The sequence below is a fragment of the Sarcophilus harrisii genome, chromosome 2 (assembly GCF_902635505.1).
Source record: "Sarcophilus harrisii chromosome 2, mSarHar1.11, whole genome shotgun sequence".
In the NCBI taxonomy this organism is placed as follows: Eukaryota; Metazoa; Chordata; class Mammalia; order Dasyuromorphia; family Dasyuridae; genus Sarcophilus; species Sarcophilus harrisii.
In genome coordinates, this window is record NC_045427.1 from 610803964 (window position 1) to 610822890 (window position 18927).

Below are 18927 nucleotides of genomic sequence, written 5' to 3' on the forward strand. Positions count from 1 at the left end.
GAATGGGCTTAACTTCTCTAAAATTTTACCTATAAAATGGAAATGATAACAATAGCACTTTCCTCACAGGACTATTATGAAGACCAAATAAAAAACTATATAAAAATACTTTGTAAACTTTAATGGGTTACAGAAATTCTAGTTATTGTTGCTGTTGTACCTTTCTAAGAAAAAGCACCGGAAGAACAGAGGTCCCTGATCATTTCAGCACTTCTATTTTTATAATCCCTATGAGAGCCAATGAATTTAAGCTACTCAACTCAGAATGGGACTACTTCAGAACCACATCCTTTGAGTCAATCTTTCACCTTGCCCCATGTCTTCTAACTCCAAGGTCTGACATTCACTTGTTGAGAAGGGAGTTTGGGGAGATTCTCAGCCAGGTACAGAGCCAGAGCTCAGGGAGAAGCTTCCTGAGGCGATTCTGTGATTCTGTGACTCATTCCTCTATCATCCATTCTTAAATCTTAAAAGACACAAGAGTAGACCAGGATAAAGGAAATTGAGAGGCTTTCTGGTAGGTTAAAAGAATCTGAGGGGAAAATGCACAATTCCTCCAAAGAAAACATGCATAGGAATTCTTAACCATATAGGATTATAGGATTTGGAGCCAGGAGGGACCTTGGCAATCATGCCCCCAACCCTTTTATTCTCCAAGTGTGCAAACTGAGCCTGAGAGAAGGAGAATGACTTCATCTATCATTTACAAAGACTAAAAAAAGAAGAAAAAACTTTCCAGAATACTGTTTGGGGAAGACAGACAAAAACCAATAGGCCACTCATTTGCTTGGGAATGATGACTCCAGGAGCTCTGGTTAAAAGGTTTCTAAATTGGCCACATACACTTCACTCTTTGTCCCCATCTAAACCCAACCTTGGCTTAGATTTAGGTGGAAACCACCACTCAGTAAAAAACAATCAATCAAACCTCACTTATTTAGACTAATTGGGAGGGGAAGCCAGTCTCTACTAATGAAAAATATGAATTATAGAATATTTTTCAAGAAATTGTGGTTTTATTATTTTTCAAGTGCATTTATGCAAGCTAGGCAAATTGAGTTTGCCAGGTATGACTGAAGGCCTGATTTGAGGAATAGCTAAGAATGGTTTGTCACCAGTTTATCAATCCTTTGGATAGAAGTAGGTACCCTGAAAGTTCTTCAAAAGAGATTGTTCTCTTAAATAGGCTAAACATTGACATTGCAACAATTTTTATGCCATTGATTTGCCATTTGTTGCCATTCAACAATTATGGCAAAGCTAAATTTCAACCTACCTTAGGTCTAAATTAGAAGTCCCACATTGGTGAGGTTTAAATAAATGGATTTTTACTTTATTTGAAATCAATAGATATGTATGTAAAGTTTGGAAGGAAAAAAAGAATTTTCTAACAAAATCTCCTAACAATTTTCCTTAAAAAAAAAAAATCCTAAAAAACCAATTTCAAACACCTATACCTCTGTCCAGAAGTTAACGTCCCTTAATTCCTATCATTATTTCCATAATTTGATTGCCCAAATGATTCTTTGGCTACATGTTATTAAAAGAATCAGAAGGCACTAATCTCATTATCACCTTGTCAGTGATTTCCCCCAACAGACTGTTGTTGGCTGTTAACTCCCTGTTACCACAGTCAATCAGAAACTTGTAAGACACCCATCAGAGAAAGACCAAGTCTAGTAAGTCTATCATTCCCTATCCCACTGATCTTTCACCACAGGAATATTCAATTCCTACTTATCCATCAATGTCTACATCAAGTTTCACCTCCTCTTTGAAGTCTACAAACAGCCCCAGGCATTTCACTAAACCAAAGGAAATACTAGATTCCCATTCTACTCCTTCACCTAGAAAGTTAATGAAAAGTCATCAAGAAAAAATAAATTATGTTCAGGATGCCTTGTTTTATTGGGCAAGGATATTTCCTATTCTTGACGTAGTTAACAAAATATTCTTCCAAAGTCACATCTAACCATACCACATCTCAAAACAAAAATTTTCTATGGCTGTTTATTATTGCCTGTAAGATAAGAGTCCTCCGTCAAATTTTTGTATCATGGACTCCATTGACAAACTGGTTAAATTTAGGAATAAAACTTCAGAATAATATTTCAAATGCATGAAAAAATAAATAAATAGTGTTACACAAGAAACCAATTCTATTTAAATGTATTTATCAAAATTATTTTTTTGAAAAATTTGTGGACCCCAAGTTAAAAACCCCTATCCTGGATAAAATAAAAATTGTTCATTAAGAACCTCCACCAGTTGCCTTTCTAACTTGACTTGCCACCTTACATTTTCATAAGCAATTTCCTTGATCTAAAATCACTGCCCTCCCATCTTTTATTTTTAGAATTGTCCCCTACTCAGACATGTCCTCCTATACCCCCATTCTTGTAATTAAAGGGATCTCTCCTCTCTCAAATATTCCTAGAACAACAAGTTAGGGCTTCTTTGTCCCCATTATATCTACTTTATGTTATATCTATCTATGTATAGGTATTAGGAAGACCACATGGCACAGAAAATATGGTGTTAGAATTGGAGGATCAAATCAGGTTTATATATATATATTAACAGATAGATATAGAGATATACACACTAACTCTTTGGAAAAATACAATATAAATAGCCTTTATTACATTAAACTGTGAAGCTCAGTAAACAGAAGACTAAACTTAGAGTCAGGAAGATTCGGGTAAAAATTAGTCTTAAGTTTTTCTGGACAAATCACTTAATCTTTTCAAAGCTCAGTTTGCTCATCTATAAAATGTGATAACATTTAAAGCAACTATCTCACACACTTCTTGTGTGAGACGAACTCAAATGAAATCATCTATGTAAAGCACACTGCAAACATTAAAGCATTAAATTACTTTTAGTTATATTATCCTCAGAAAGCAGCTAGGTTATGCTATAGTGCATATAGCACTTGGACCTAGAATCAGGAAGACCCGAGTTCAAATGCAGTTCCAGCCTTCTAATAGCTGTGTGACCCATAGCAAGCCACTTAACCCTGTTAACAGCTTCAGTTCTTCATCTGTAAAATGAATCGGAGAAGGAAAAGACAAACTATTCCAATATCTTTGCCAAGAAAATTCCATGGATATTATAGTCCATGAAGTCGCACTGAGTTGGACATGACTGAACAACATATCATGGTTATTAATTTTTTTTAATTATCAGAATGTAATCTCCCAAAGAACAGCTACTTCTTTTTTATTTAAATTTATAAACTCACCACCTAGCATGGTGTTTTGAAATAGGCATGGGCCCTTAAACAAGTGTTGAATATGATTTGATGAATTAGAAAGTTTTCCATTAAAGTTGTTTTTTTCCCTCAAAACAAAAGCTTGAGGCTTAAAATGAGCAAGTTTGACTTCTCTGGAAGATTTATTTTTCAAGAAGACTTCATTTATCAATAATGTCAAAAACAAAAGGAGGCACTGCAGTATGTGCTACTATATATATATATATATATATATACATACATACATATATATGTGGATGTATTGTTAATATTAATATTGGGTATTATTAATAATAATTACTAGATTTGGAAAATTACAAATGTTGGAAGGAATATGGAAAAATTGGAATTGTGAACTATCAAACCATTCTGGAGAGAAATTTGGAACTATTTATAAAATAGTGCATACCCTTTGACCCAGAAATACTACCACTAGATCTGTATCCCAAAGAGATCAAAAGAAAGGAAAAAGGCAAAAAATTGGAAATCAAGCTGCTGCCCATCAATTGAGAAATGACTGAACAAGTTGTGATATATGATTGTGATGGAATATTATTGGGCTATAAGAAATAGCAAACAGGATGCTTTCAGAAAAACTTGGAAAGATTTACATGAACTGATGCAAAGTGAAGTGAGAAGAACCAAAAGAGCCCTGCCTACAGTAACAACAATACTATAACAACTGTGAATTTAGCAATTCTCAGCTAAGGATCAATACAATGATCTAAGACAAGTCTGAAGGACTTATGATTAAAAACTACCTCCAGAAAAAAAAACTGATACAGTCTGAATGCAGATTAAAAGATTCTTTTTCACTTTCTTTATTATTCTTAGGTTTTTTTAGTCTATGTTCTCTTTTGCAGCAAGGATAAGATGGAAGTATTTCACATGACTGCAATCTATATCAAATCGCTTGCCTTCTCAAGGATGAGGGACTGGAGGGAAAAGGAATTTGGAGAACTCGAAATTTTTAAAAATAAATATTTAAAATTTTGTTTTGAGAATTTGAGAATTAATTTGAGAAAAATTAAATTAAATATTTAAAAATGATTTGGGAACTATTTAGAAAATCAAAGTGGAAAAGAAAGTAACATACATACAATGCTTTAAAGTTTGCAAAACATTTTATGTATATTAACTTACCTAATTTTCACGCCTAGGAGGTAGTTGCTATTATTATTCCCATTTTACAGATGAGGAAACTGAGACATCAAGAGATTTAAATAAATGGCTTACCCAAAGTCATACAACTAACTACTAAGTGTCTGAGGCAGGTCTTCCTGACTTCAAGTTCAGTATCCTATCCATCGTGCCAACTAACAAATCACTTCTTGATTATAAGCTGTTTTATCTATGTCTTTGGCTCAAATCCATGAACTTGAAGGATGAATATTCTCACCATATGTTAAATGAACTCCCATCAACACACCTGAGCTGTTGGTGGAAGTGATGTTTTGTACAGGTTGGCCTGACAAGGGCTCATGTGGATCATCCCCACCCTACTCCCAATCCTCAGTTATTTCAGCATTCCTGTGATCTTATTTCTGCTCAGTCTGATCATGATGGTCGGAAGAAAAAAACGATATCTATGTAATTGGTTCATAGGCACTTTACCAACTTCTATCACTTTTCAGTGTGTTTCATCTGGGTAAATAATAACCTGATATGTAACACCTGATAAGTGAAACAAAAAATGGAAAATGTTTTAGAGAATTTTCTTTTAATGTCTTTATACTACTTTGAATGTATGAAAATTTTACATCAGAGTTTTTATTACTGTTGATTGCTGAACTGACAAGGGGGAAAAAATCTGAACTGGCACATTAATGAAATGTGATTTTTTTAAGTACTATTTTTTAAGAACAAAGATGAAAACAAATTAAATGGTAAAAGAACTGCTCTGACTTAACTCTTTAAGGACTGGGTGCTGATTCCAGATACACATCTTTTCTTACTTTTTATGATTTCTTATCTGACTGAAAGTATTAACATCATCTCTTTAGACAGATATACAATGAGGGGTCAATGCCTCTGACTGTCCATCTATAAATGACCAGCTGCTCCCTACCTCTTAAAATAAATCTGGATTTCACAACCAATCTCCCTGTAATGGTTAGAAGAAGATGTAATATTTTAGGATGGGACATGGGATAACAAATAAACACAGATTCAGGAAGAAATTGGTTTGAATTCTCTATCAGACAATTATTAATTATGTGATCCTGGTCAAGTACCTTAACCCCTTTGAGACTCAGTTTCTCATCTGCAAAATGGGGAGTTATAACACTGGCTTCATGAGTTTGTTATAAGATTCAACTGAGATGACATATATATGAAATTCAAGTCTTAAAATGCTTCATAAATGTAAGACATTATTATTGCCTAAGATACACAAATAATCAAAAATAGATCTGTGACCTCACTGTTTGGAAGATGCCTCCAATTATGCAGCTCACAGACCATCTAGTGTAATTTGTACCTTCCCATAGAGTCACCACTAGGACTCCACCTAATATTCTGAAGACCTTCACTTTTTCCTGATGCTATGAGAGTACCAGAAGAAGAAAGCAACAGCGCATCTGTCATATGCATCCCTTACCAAAAAGTCTACCCATATTGTTCGTGTAACTACTTAGGCTATAATCTCAGTGTTACCTCATGGCCCTCAAAAGTGTTCTTCATCTAGCAACAAGGATTAATTTAACAAATTTCTTCATCTTCTCCTGCTTGCAAGAGGTAAGGGTCTCCTAACTGGTCTCCCAGCCCAGAGACTAGTTAGCACAGTGAATAGAGTGCTAAACCTGGAGTCAAGAAGCCCTGAAGTCAAATACAGCCTTCAGACACTTACTAGCTGTTACCCTGCTCAAAGCATGTTAACTTCTGTTTGCCTCAGTTTCCTCATCTGTTAAATTAGGATAATAATAACTCCTACCTCCCAAGGTTGTTCTGAGGTCTAAATGAGATAATATTTGTAAAGTGCTTAACACAGTATTTGGTACATAACAGGTGATCGATAAATGCTAAATTTTCTTGTCTGCTTCTGCATTCAATCCGTCACACTATGATTTTTTTGGTCTAAGTACATGAAGAAAATCCAGTCTCACACAGATAAATAGCTGGAAAAGTAAGGAAGAAATGAATAGGCAAAAAATGTCAATATTATTATGAAAATAATTTTGACCTCATGAATGATTTCCTGAAAGGATCTTGGGGAGCCCCCAAAGTCTGTGGACCACACTTTGAGAACTTCCAATGCAATCAGTTGCTAAGTCTTGATTCTAAGGATTTCAATCAATGATCCATGATGTTGATGGAACTCAGAATTTCATACTTTGTCAATCCTACCTCCTTAAAAATCTTTTGTGACTCAACTACTGTTTCAAGGACTGTTCATAACTAAAGATCTTTTCTTCAACCCCTATGGCTCTTCAGGGTTTCCCAAAAAGATTTAAACCATTTTTTAAAAATACTGAACTTGACTAGAATGACATCCTGATGTTGCCTCTGACTTTGGCCTAGCCCCTGGCTCAACACCATCAACTTCATCAGTCCTATTTCCCACCAATGAGTCTGTCCATTTCACTAACCTAACCAGAAGGAAACCCAGTTCTTAATCTTCCTAAGAACACTATGATATAATGGAAAAGACACTGAATTTGAATCTCCATTTCAATTCTCACTCTGAATTTCAGTTTTGCCACTGACCACCTGTAAGAATTTAGGCAAATTACTTCACATTTGGGGGTTTTAGTTTTATCTGCCTTAAAATGAGGCCATTGGATTCAGTGATCTTTGAGGTCCCTTCTAGTCCTACTATCTCACGGACATGACTCTGGGCTTGTCTGTTCCAGGGAGGAGCCCTAACTTCCTTTCTTTCCCGTGTTCTATTTTGGCCCCAAAGCTCCACTCCCAGCAAAAGTAATCCCCCCTGCTCCTCTGTCTCCGGCTCAAAGTTTCCTGTGTAATTGTTTCTTGGACAGAAACTAAAAACACCAGGCTTTTACACAGCCCCAGGCCACCCTGACACAGTACTTTACACTGAACAAATGCATATATATGTTTACTAAACCGATATCCATATACTAGACGTCCAGTTTCATTTCTCCCTAGCCATTCCCAACACCTGCTGGCCTTCCAGCTCTGGTAGGTAAGGAGCATTCCTAACCATCTTAGGCAGATGCCTTGTTTTCCTTAATAAGGGAACAGATAAACAAATACATTTGGTTGAGAGGGAAGAATATGATACCTAAGGGATTTTGTTGCTTTTGTCATCCTGGAACATTTTCATTATATTGAGTCAATACGTTTCTGACTATATGGCCAATGTTTTATGAGATGCTTTGGAGATAACATAAGAAAGGTAGCACATGGTCCCCACAGTTAAAGAACTGATGGTTTGTTATTGTTGCTATTATTGTTGTTGCTATTGTAGAATTTATATGGCATTTTAACATTTGCAAAGAGTTTTATATGCTCACAACAACCCTGGAAGTTAGATGCTGTTATTTTCCTCATATTACAGATAAGGAAACTGAAGCAGGTAGTGGTCAAGTGTGTGTATGTGTGTAAGAGTATGTATATATGTGTGTGTATGTATATATGTATGTATTGTATGGGGGGGTGTATATATATTTATATTTATATAAATACACACACACACACACATACATACACATACACACAAAGAAAGAGAGAGAGAGAGGTACTTGATAACTATTTCCCAAAGTCAATGAATGAATATGGAGATAAAGATTTAAATGTCTGAAATAGAAAACAATGAGTTGATATACAGTAAATGAAAATCCAGCCTCTAACACTTACTAGCTGTGTGACCCTGAGCAAGTCACTGTTTGCCCCAATTTTCTCATCTATAAAATGAGCTGGAGAAGAAAATGACAAATTATTGCAATATCTTTGCTTGGATAAAACCTCAAAATGGGTCACAATGAATTGGACATGATTGAACAACAGGGAAACAATAAATGCACATAGTAGGAGCTAAATATTTAATATCTGTTCAGAGTTATGTATGGATCTATAATCTAAAATTAATTAGCTAATTAAAATCTAGGAAGGTAGAAGGCATTTCTTAGGGAGCAAGTTTCTTGTCCTAGAAACATATGCATAGCTCTAAAGAGCCCATGAAACCCCCCCAGGAGTGACTTGCTTGACGTTCTGTCTTACCTGCCATAGGTGGTTTAAGGTTCAAAACCAGGCAGGACTTCGGGGTCTGGCCAATGGAGGTCCAAAATCTCCCTCACGTGAGTCCACTCCTTGCCCATCCTCCATCCTCCTTCCCAGTCATTTTCAAACTTGGATGCCTCCTCCCACAATGCAGTCCTCTCTCCTGCCTCAGCCCCAAACCTCCCCTACTCAGCACCCTGTCTGTTTGATTAGGACTTAGTCTCTGTTGACAGATTTTATCTTTGGAAATGCCCCTAGCTGTGCCAAAAGGATCAAGTTAAGCAAAGGATTAAACCAACCCTTTCTCCTCTAATGCCTTCTCACTGGCACCCAGTCCTGAGACAGAGCATGAAATAAATTCCAAGAAAACGTCCCTCCACAAATTCATGCCAAAGTAACCCCTGGTAATCCCTCCAGTGAAAGAAGCCAACATTCAGCACCCAATCTCCTAACAACTTTGTGTTTTTTAAATGGAAGCTCTCTATTCTTGAAGAGAACACTTACATCTTCTTCAAGGGCCCAAGGAAACAAATCAGCCCCAAAAAAGTTCCTACCACCTTCTAGGGCCACATGGCAACCTTGCCAAGAGCAAGGAATCACCCAGATGATCCTTCCTGCAGACCTGGCTCAGGATTTCAGAAGCTTCCCCAGAGATGTTCTTGCTCCTATTGCCAATGTCTCCCAACAATATTTTTTCTGCTGCTTCATTCACCTCAACTAACCTCCTTGAGGATGGAAATAGTTGGGTCTTTATTTTTTTTGTTGTTCACTTCACAACATCATAGACAGTACTTGATAACCCTGTGACTCATCAGCCAAAATCTCCCTTTGTTGTCAAACACACATTAACCTTGTAATATTGTGTGTGGTTGTGATTGCCATACCTCAGGACACTAAGATTGTCACTAAAACCCCTAAGGGGAAGAAAGGAAGGTGGTAGCTACCTTATGATACACTTAGAAGGTTAATGTAAACCATCTCCTCATCCTTTGGCTTAGAAAAAGTCATAATTTTGTGGGTAGATAATGATAAAGACTAAAATCTCTCTCAGAGCAGGATACAAGGATAGGCCTGTAGTAAGGAATATTCACCTTGCTGAGTTCAGATCTGGCTTAAGATATTTACTAGCCTGGGAAAATCATTTTACCCTGTTTGCCTTTGTTTCCCCATCTGTAAAGTGAGCTGGAGAAAGAAATGACAAACCCAGTATCCTTGCCAAGAAAATCCCAAATGGGGTCATGAAGAGTTCTATATGATTGAAAATAACTGAATAACATCAGCAGAAGTCCCCCTCCACTGTTTCATCATAGTATGGAAGCGAACCTGGAAAGGCACTTTCCATTCCCAACTCTTTGAGGAAGCCCTGAGCAGGGGTCCTGGGGGTCTCTGTATCTCATACCCCTCTATGTCACTGATTCTGGCTGAATTGAGGACCTAGTTTGTGATATTTGCCCTGAGCAAAAAAAATTAAAATTATGATTCTGATCCTTAGACTATCAGTCAACAAGTATATATGAAAGTATCTCTTAATTAAATGGGCATCCAAAAACAAAAGTGAAAACGGTCTTTGATCCCAAGAAGCTTATAATCTATTCGAACATTTATAATGAATCAATAGAGCTTCAAGGGACCCCTAGAATAGAGAACCTCAGAATTGGAAAAGCTCATCTCACAGATAAGGAAACTTAGGCTCAGTAAAATTAAGTGACTTCCCAAGGCCTATATGATGGCAAAGCTCATAGGGGTCTGAATTTTTATTCTACAACATTAACTATTTGAAGATATTACTAGAACATACTGAGATTTCTGAATTCTTCTCAGAACTCCAAGCAGATCCCAGGTGTGACCATACTACTCTTGATTAGGTGAGCAGCTCCTCTTGTTTGCCAATCTAACTATGAAAGATGCTTTGATAGTTCCTATCAAAGAAAAGGTTAAATAAGTCAAAAGAGGAATTGTAGGGGAAAAAACACACTTTGCCCCCCCCCCAATACTTGGAATATCACTAATTTTAAAAAAGTTTGCCAATCCTTTTGGGGGAGGGGGGGAATCATACCACTGGCTTAACCAAAGTCACAGCTTTTAACTTGAATTCTTTCTCAGTCACATGAGATTTGGAGGTACGACTGTTCACATCACAGTGCCACCAAAAAAATAAAAATCTTTTCATTGCCTGCAGATTTTATGCCTCAGGGCAGTATCTCAAGAGCTTTATCTAACACTTAATAAGACAGTCTATCCTTGCCCTCTGTGGATCTGCTTGAGATGGCACATCAAAAGAATGGCCTCTGAAACCCCATCTAAGGCCCTAGATAGAAAGATCACAGGCCTCGAGAAACTGGCACACAGCTTCCGAAAAGTTAGGACTTAAAAAATAAGCACTTAGGAAAAATAGTAAGGATTAGTTTAAAGATGGACAGAATGAGGTAAGGTAAGTCAGCAGATCAGCAGGCATGATGGCTCCAGGGTCAGCCCAGGCTCCAGCAGGGATCTTGGGGAACAAGTCACCAAAAAAGCAGTTATTACAGAGCTTAGAAAAACTCTGCAATGCTGAGCCAATGCCAGGAGATCCTGGCTAACACAAATCCAGCCCTCCATGTTTGTTTGGCTGTTTTTATATACACTCATTTTTCCCTTTAAACTCAAACAACAGTGTGAATCACTAGAGACAATTTCAAAAAAGAAAGTGCCTCCCCTTCAAGGAGCTTACATTCTATCAGAATGAACATGTTCACAGTTAAGTATGTGGAAAACATATGCAAAATAAATTTAATGTGATTTTAAGGGAGAGGGACTAGCATTTGGGAGGAGGAGATTTTACAGGAGGAAGTGGGGTGCCTGAGTTGACTTTTAGAACTAGGAATTTTTGCAGGTGGAGGTGAGGAGAGAAAGCATTCCAGGGATGGGAAAAACAGCCTGCAAATAAACAACACAGTGCATTGTTAGCCATCTTAAAAATGGCAGGCCTTAAATTTCTTTAGCCTCTTACTCTTCTGAGATCTCAAAGCCTGTTTATATATTCACATATCTTCCTGACACCTCTCTGAAGAAGGCAGAGGTAGCTGGCTGATAATGCAGTCAAACTGGAATCAGGGATACCTAAAATTAAATTCAGCTTCGGACATTTACTAGTCGTGTGATCTGGGCAAGTCACTTAATCTGTCTGCCTCAGATTCTTCCACTGTAAAATGGAGAGAATAATAGCACCCACTTCCTAGAGTTGTTGTGAGGATCAAATAAAATTTTGCAAAAATTACTTAGCACACACAGTATCTGGCATAGAATAAATGCTATATAAAGGCTTATTCCCCTTCCCCCTTCTCTTTCCTAAAGGAAGAAAGGTCAGTTTTATTCTGGTTAGCTTATTATATTTCTGTTGGGGACCCGTTGTTAATTATCTCAAGAAAGAGAAGTTATTTCCCAAGAATAGATCCAGTGTTAGGCACAATGAAAAAGAAACAAAAAAAGAGAGAGAGGAAGGAAGGAAGGAAGGAAGGAAGGAAGGAAGGAAGGAAGGAAGGAAGGAAGGAAGGAAGGAAGGAAAGAAGGAAAAAAAAGGAAGGAAGGAAGAAAAGAAGGAAGGGAAAACACAGAGAGAGAAGGGGGAGGGAAGGAGGCATTTGGTATTTAGAGAAAGGATAAGGAAATGAGCCTCAGAAGATAATATCCAAAAACAGCTATATTCTCCTCAGTGTTTAGGAACCAGGGAGAAATAAAACGGAAGGCAAGAACATGGAATGAATTTTAAAGGCTCACTTCATCCCAGATTCTCCTCCAAAGAAAGTGGGGAGGGAAATAAGAATACAAATGGACTGTGTTCTTAGCTTGTTCAGAATTTTTGGAGGGTGGGGGAGACAGTTAATAAAATAGTAGAAAAAAGTGACCCAACCAAGTAGACATAAATTTAGTTGGCCGATCAAGATAAGGTTCCTTGTATGAGGCTACTGAGGAAAATAAATCACTGTGTGGTAAAAGGGGACAGACTTGTTGTGAATTAATAATAGGTCAATGACCAGATCAGACGGGGCAAATCACTCTCTCTTATAAGTTAATAAACCCAATGTGTAAATCGAAGTCAGGCTTCCCAGCTGGATTCAAACTTAGCATTCAGTCAGCCCTGTTCCATTTTAAAATCAGAAGCCCACAAAGGCACAAGAAAGACCAACATATATCAATGTTACCCCTCCCCAAAAGGACCATATGCTTTTCCCCAAGACACATTAGTGAATGACACAGAATAGTGTTCTCATGTGTTAGCTTCCCAAGGGACCTCACAAAGAAAGGAAATTGGGGAGTTGATTGTTTATAATCAACCAAAAAACATTTATTGAGCAGATGAATGATACTGGGGAGGTAGAAAGGAAATACAAAGCACATGACACGAGTCCTGCCTTCAAGGAACTTAAAGTCCATATTACAGAGAAGAAAATAAGTGATAATATTTGGCACATACAAATAGATCTGGGATTTCATCAATCCGGGACCCTACTCATCACTGCACACCAAAACCCATCCACTTTTGCCGGTCTTACACATATTCATAGAAGATGAAAAATAAGAGTCCAGACAAGGACTATTATAAGAAATTCATTGTGAGCTGGGTGGTCCTGAGGGCTTCAAGAAAGTAGAACTTATCCTGAATCTTGGATGATGATGAGTAAGATTTCAATAGGCAGAGAGTCAAGGGGGAAGGCATTACAAGCAAAGAAAGTGATATGGAATCCATAGCAAGCACTTACTTATGCCTCACATGCTGCTGAACATAGAACAGGGGATCAATAAATGCTTGCTGATCCATTCATCCATGGATTGATTTACTAACCTGGCATTCATATTTATGGGGGGTCTGGCAATTGCTATAACTTCCCACCAAAAACAACCTGTTGCTTTTGAAAAAGCCCTCCCACTGGTGGTACATAAGTAGAAGCAATTTTGTCCCTAGGAGAGTCCTAAAGATAGAAAGGAACATAAAAACATAGCAGAGTCTATGATCCACAAATTCTTTTAGCCAGAACAAACTCATCAATGCTTATGAGACATGAACCTAAACAGTGAGTGTATGAGTAACCTTTCATCTCTTCATATATTCCAGCCTGCTGCCCAGTGGAGTGATACCTAGGACAGCATTTCTGACAGTCATCCAGTCTCTGTTTATACTCCCACGAGAAGAAGCTGACCACTCCACGAAGCAGCCTGTTTCACTGTGGGGCAATGATGGTTGGTTGTTGTCCATACTACCCAAAGAGGACCAAAATGACATCGCTATGTTGGGGGTCAAGTGTGTCAGACTCTGGCTGATCAGACCAATCTGAACTCAGAAGGCTCTCTCTCGGGCCAGACATAAATAGTCCACATGAACATTTGGAATGGAGATATCTCTAAATTTGTGTGGTTGGTCTTTCTTTTGACCTACTGCTCAATGATAATCAGTGGATAATCCTTTTTATGTTGAACTGACTATGGCTCCTTAGGGTACTAATTTTTACTAATTTCTACCCATTTCACCTCCAAAGAAACCCAGAAGAAATATATTTTCTTTTGTATATGACAATCATTCAAATATTACATGCCAGTTGTCATGTTCCCATCCCCCACCGGTCTTTTCTTTTCCAAAGTTAAGTCTATCTATGTAGTTACCTTCAACAATTCTAATATTAAATAGGATTGAGTCCCTTCACAATCTTGTTCTTTCTTCACTGAGCACACTACAATCTGTTTATGACTTTCTCCATACTCTAAATGTGGCATAATATGGAATAATTACAATTACTTGAAATCTGGACTTATATTTTTATTAACAAAGGCTCAAAGTCTTTACTTTTTTAGCATGCTAGGAAAAAAGTATGAGATGTGTGGTGAAAAGAATGCCAAACTGGGAATCAAGAAGTGAAAAAGTCCTGGGTCTGGATCTCTCCTTGGATACCTATTAGCTTTGTGAGCCCAGGGCCTCAGTTTCCCCATCTGTAAGGTAAGGATGTAGCAGTAAAGTGCTTCAGCAGTCCTTTCCAGTTCTGAATTCATCCCAAAATCATTCTTCCTCATCTCTTGAAGTTGCTGATTTTTATGAAAATTGATTTACTTTCCTCTAAGTCCCAGCAAAAGCCTACCTCCTACAAGAAGGCCTTCCTAATCCCTCTTAATGCCAGAACTTTTCCCTGTTTTCTTGTACATACAGTTTTTACACTGCTCCATTAGATTGTGAGCTCCTTAAGATTAGAAACTATCTTTTTTTTTCTTTGAATCCCTAGCACTTAGTATAGAGCCAGGCTCCACTCAAATGTTCCTATGGACTATTTGTACCAACTTGTAGTAGAGCCCTCTGAGCCCATATTGGTCTGATCAGCCACAGTTAGACCCACTGTACTTTGCTGATGATATGGTAATGTCATAAAGGACAACAACAAAAGTGTCAGGTGTACAGCAGGTTCTTAATAAATGCTTATTGTGATGCTTTTGTGATCTGTAAAATGGGGACAACCATGCCTTTGGGATACCTTCACGGAATTGCTGAGAGGTCCAATGAGATAATGTATGGAACCCCCTTTGCCCAACTTAACGTGAGATAGCGTCAGTCTTCATTACTGCTTTTATGACCATCCATATCATGGTTCATGATTGAATTCTACTGATCTCCGTGTAGATTTATGTGTACTGAGCCAAAAGCCAAGCAGGTCTATCCTACACCAGAAATTATTCACACCTTCTGTCCATTTCCTGGAGCTTTTCAGTACATCCTATGCATTAAGACCATGAAAGAATCCTACAAGTTTTAATAACTTGAAAATAAATGGAAATCAATCCTGACACTTGCAGTGAATTGGCCTTCAAAATCATGGAAGAATCAAGGACTGGATAGATCAGTCCCTGGATCTACCACATCTGCCATACACGGCAAAATTCTTTCTTCAGCTCTGAAAGCAAATTCCTTTTGACATGAGAGGTTGGCTTGGAATAATGGTAAGAAAAAGTCATGGAATGGTTGACTGCTCTTCCAAAGATTCTTGGGGCTTCTCCTTCTTTGGCAAGTATCCCACCTTTTGATTATACTTTTAATCTCCGTATCTCTAAATCAGTTCAAACAATCTCCAAATGTTTGGATTCTCATCCATTCTCAAAAACTCACTCAAGTTCAACATGTAGCTAGCTCATCAGCTGATTGTGGCCTTTCTCACACTGCCCAATTAATACTTAGTCATAAAAGGTTTTCATTTGTTTTGGTTTGGGGATTTTTTTATGAGCACACCAAGTAATCCAGCAGGAAAAGCTAACCAACTAAGATTTCTGGCTACCTGTCCAAAGCTGGAAAATGATCAGATTAACCTAGATGTGTAAAAGTAAATCAATTTTCACAAAAATCACCAACTTCAAGATTATGGTCCAATAGAGGATCACATATTTAGAGCTCAAAGAAGTCATTGAATCCTTTCCTTGTTTTCTAAATGAAAGAGGTGAAGTCCAAGGTTATACAAATATCATTTAGCAAACCTGGGTTCTGACTCAGATCAATCATTCTTCTTCCTACAGCACACTGTTTTTTCAGTTATGCAGACTCAGAGTCAGAACTGAGAACTTTCCAAGTAGAATCATTTCTGGAGAATAATTCCATTTGTCAAATACCAACATTATCATTGACTTGATTAAGTTTAATCAGTGAGTGACCAGCACTAAGACTCTAAATGTGTGTTTTGGTACAAATTAAACTTTATTAAACTAGTTTGGGGTGAGTTTTGTGCCATTGCTAAAAATGAATACAATTTGTGAATAATTAGTTAGCTTCACTACTGTCAGTTAAAAAACATGTATCCCAAATACACAAATACCTAATGGCATGGTCCACTACAAAAAAAAAAAAAAATGGATACTAACACTAAATCCTAGAAAGGCAGTGTGGCACAAAGGAAATCACATTAGATATGGAGTCTTAAGGCTAAGTTCAAATACCAACTCCATTATCACTTCTTGTTGTTCAGTTATTTCATGATGCCATGTGGAGTTTTCTTGGCAAGGATACTGGAGTGGTTTGCCATTGTCTTCTCCAACTCATTTTTACAAATGAGAAAACTAAGGTAAATAGGGTTAAATGACTTGTCCAGAGTCACACAGCTAAGAAATGTCTGAGGCCAGATTTGAACTCAAGAAGATGAGTTTTCCTGACTCCATTCTCAGTCATCTATCCAAGATGTTTAGACCTCATTTGTCTCATTTATAAAATGATAGGGTTGAGCTAGATAATTTCTAAAGTCCCATTCATCTCTAAAACTTGTGATCTTCCTTTATGTCCTCCCTGAGTCACCTCCTGTCTGTGTGATCGCAGGCAGGTCCTGTAACTTCTCAGTGCTCCCAGTTAATTCTTTAAGACAGTTGTTCTTAACCATTTTTATGTTACAGACACCTTGGGAAGGCTGGCAAAACCTAGAGACTCCTTCTCAGTATGATGTTTTTACAAAGGAAATCAATTATCCTGAAATGTAGTTATCAAAAAAAAATTTTTTTGGAAGTCCACAGATCCCCATGTTAAGAACTCCTGCTTTAATATAATTTGTAGAACAGCAGATCCATGTCAGGAAAAGGAATTTCTTAAATCAATGAAATCACAGGTCTGGACCAAAAAGAGAAAAAAAAAAGAATTCACTTTCCACTGATCTCTCCTTCCTTTGTACATCAATAATGTTTATAATCAATGCCACTACAATTTAATCACTTTATTCTCTCTGTTTCTTGTTTGTCTACTATCCCAAATCATATTTGAAATACTTGACTTTAGGGAGATATCTGATATTTCTCTTCTCTCTCCCCAATAGTAGTGAACACACATTAGGTATTCAATAAATACTCATTGGTTGACAGGAGAAGAAATGCTTTTGCCAGTAGCCCTAGGAAAGCAGCTTGGGAAGGAGGAATCCCATCATTTTTGGAGCCTTCAAGTCATTCCAGGAACCAATTCAGAAGCCACCAACATGGCAGCTCAGTCCAAGCCTGGATCCGGTAGAAGAAAAGGCTCCTGACGGGGTCCCTCCTAACATACTGGTAACAAAAGACAATAACTTCCCCTTTTACAGTGGAGCTGTACAGAACTCTCTCAAATCTTCCCTGGAAAAGCCAGCAAAAATGTTGGCCCCAAAAAGGGAGGGAGTGGGAGGGGAAGGAGAAAGGGTCTGCTGAGACTGCCAACTCTTTCCTCGTTCCTACCCAGGAAAAGTCAATACCCGGCACTCTCTTTTCATCGCTAAAGGTTAATCTGCAAAAATATTAAATGCCGCTCCTGCTCCACGGAAGAGAATTTGGAAAAGTTCACAACGTGGCGGGACCAAACCCAAAATAACTCTGTTAATTACCCGTTAAGGACTCCTGACAGCCAACCTCTAGAGAAGCATTTGTCCTCCCAAAGTTTTTTAAAAAACATGCCATCTTTCACCACTCCGTTTATACTTTCCACAAAGATACAGCATGATTAATGTAGGAAAAATAAATATTAAAAGCCTTACTATGGGCCAAATTAAGAAGAGCACTTGATAAAATGGGCTCTCTTCTTGTGAGTAATTTAAAAGAATAACTGTTTTTCATTACAACTTCAGCTCCCAGCAGGTCATACATAAACCAGGCCAGCTGCAGTTCAAACAAAGGTCCAACAGGGACCAGCTCAAGGTGTGGATAAATCACAATCATAATGCAAGGACCAGGTTTCCTTCTTCTCTCCCCCCTTTAATAAATTAGACTTGACCTGAAGCTCCTAGAAAGTTAATTTATAACAGCCAAATTTATTTTTTTCCTCACATCATAACTTGCCTTCCTTTTTTTTGAAAAATTTAAACCATTATGACAAATGGAGATTTATTATATACCATAAACACATGTGCCTGGAGCTCGGGTATTTAGTCCAGATATTCCAAAAGGCAGTAAGCTTTTAGTGGAATCAAGGAATGCTGTGTGATTTCTCTGATAAAGATAAAATGCATACACATGCTCTAAGTCTACCTATGGTGGATCATGGGCATAGCAAGTAGTCAATGATTTCTAGGGATGAAAGTAAATATCAGAAATTAAAGGATGACTCCCCCTATATGGTCAAATATTCATCAAAGGTCAATCCTTTCAACCTGCCCAGAAACAATCAGAACATCTAATGAATGAGGAAAAAAGAAAACCATCCCTCTCAGCTGCTCTTTCTACCTACTCATGCTATTTTCTAGTTTCTTCCTGAATAATAATAATTATTATTCTTTTTAGCCATCAACCAGGTAGACCCTGCCCCACCTTGTAGAGTAGATGTGAATAATTACCAGTCAATAAACAAGGACATGGAGAAGGTAAAAGGCATGGTGGAAGAAAACCAAACTTGAAATCAGGAAGCTTCAAATTCAAATTCCACCCCTGACTCACTAGCTGTATGGCCCAGGGTAAACTACTTAACCTCCCAAGTATTCAGAGCATCTCTTGGTAGAGGGAGTTTACTCATCTGGGAATTCTTTATATCAACAAACTACACAAGT

General features: G+C 37.6%; 1 protein-coding gene across 6 annotated transcripts in view; it reads right to left on the reverse strand.

Moving 5' to 3' along the window:
* Positions 1–18927, reverse strand: part of LRMDA (leucine rich melanocyte differentiation associated) — a 1282853-nt gene that overhangs the window by 1126751 nt on the left and 137175 nt on the right. For 5 of the 6 annotated variants that reach the window (XR_004231387.1, XR_004231390.1, XR_004231389.1 and 2 more), the window contains one exon: positions 9671–10356. The exons of the other annotated variant lie outside the window; for it this stretch is intronic. The gene's annotated coding sequence lies outside the window, so the exon portion shown is untranslated. Of the gene's footprint in view, positions 1–9670; positions 10357–18927 lie in introns of those variants that run through there. 6 annotated transcript variants of the gene reach the window in all.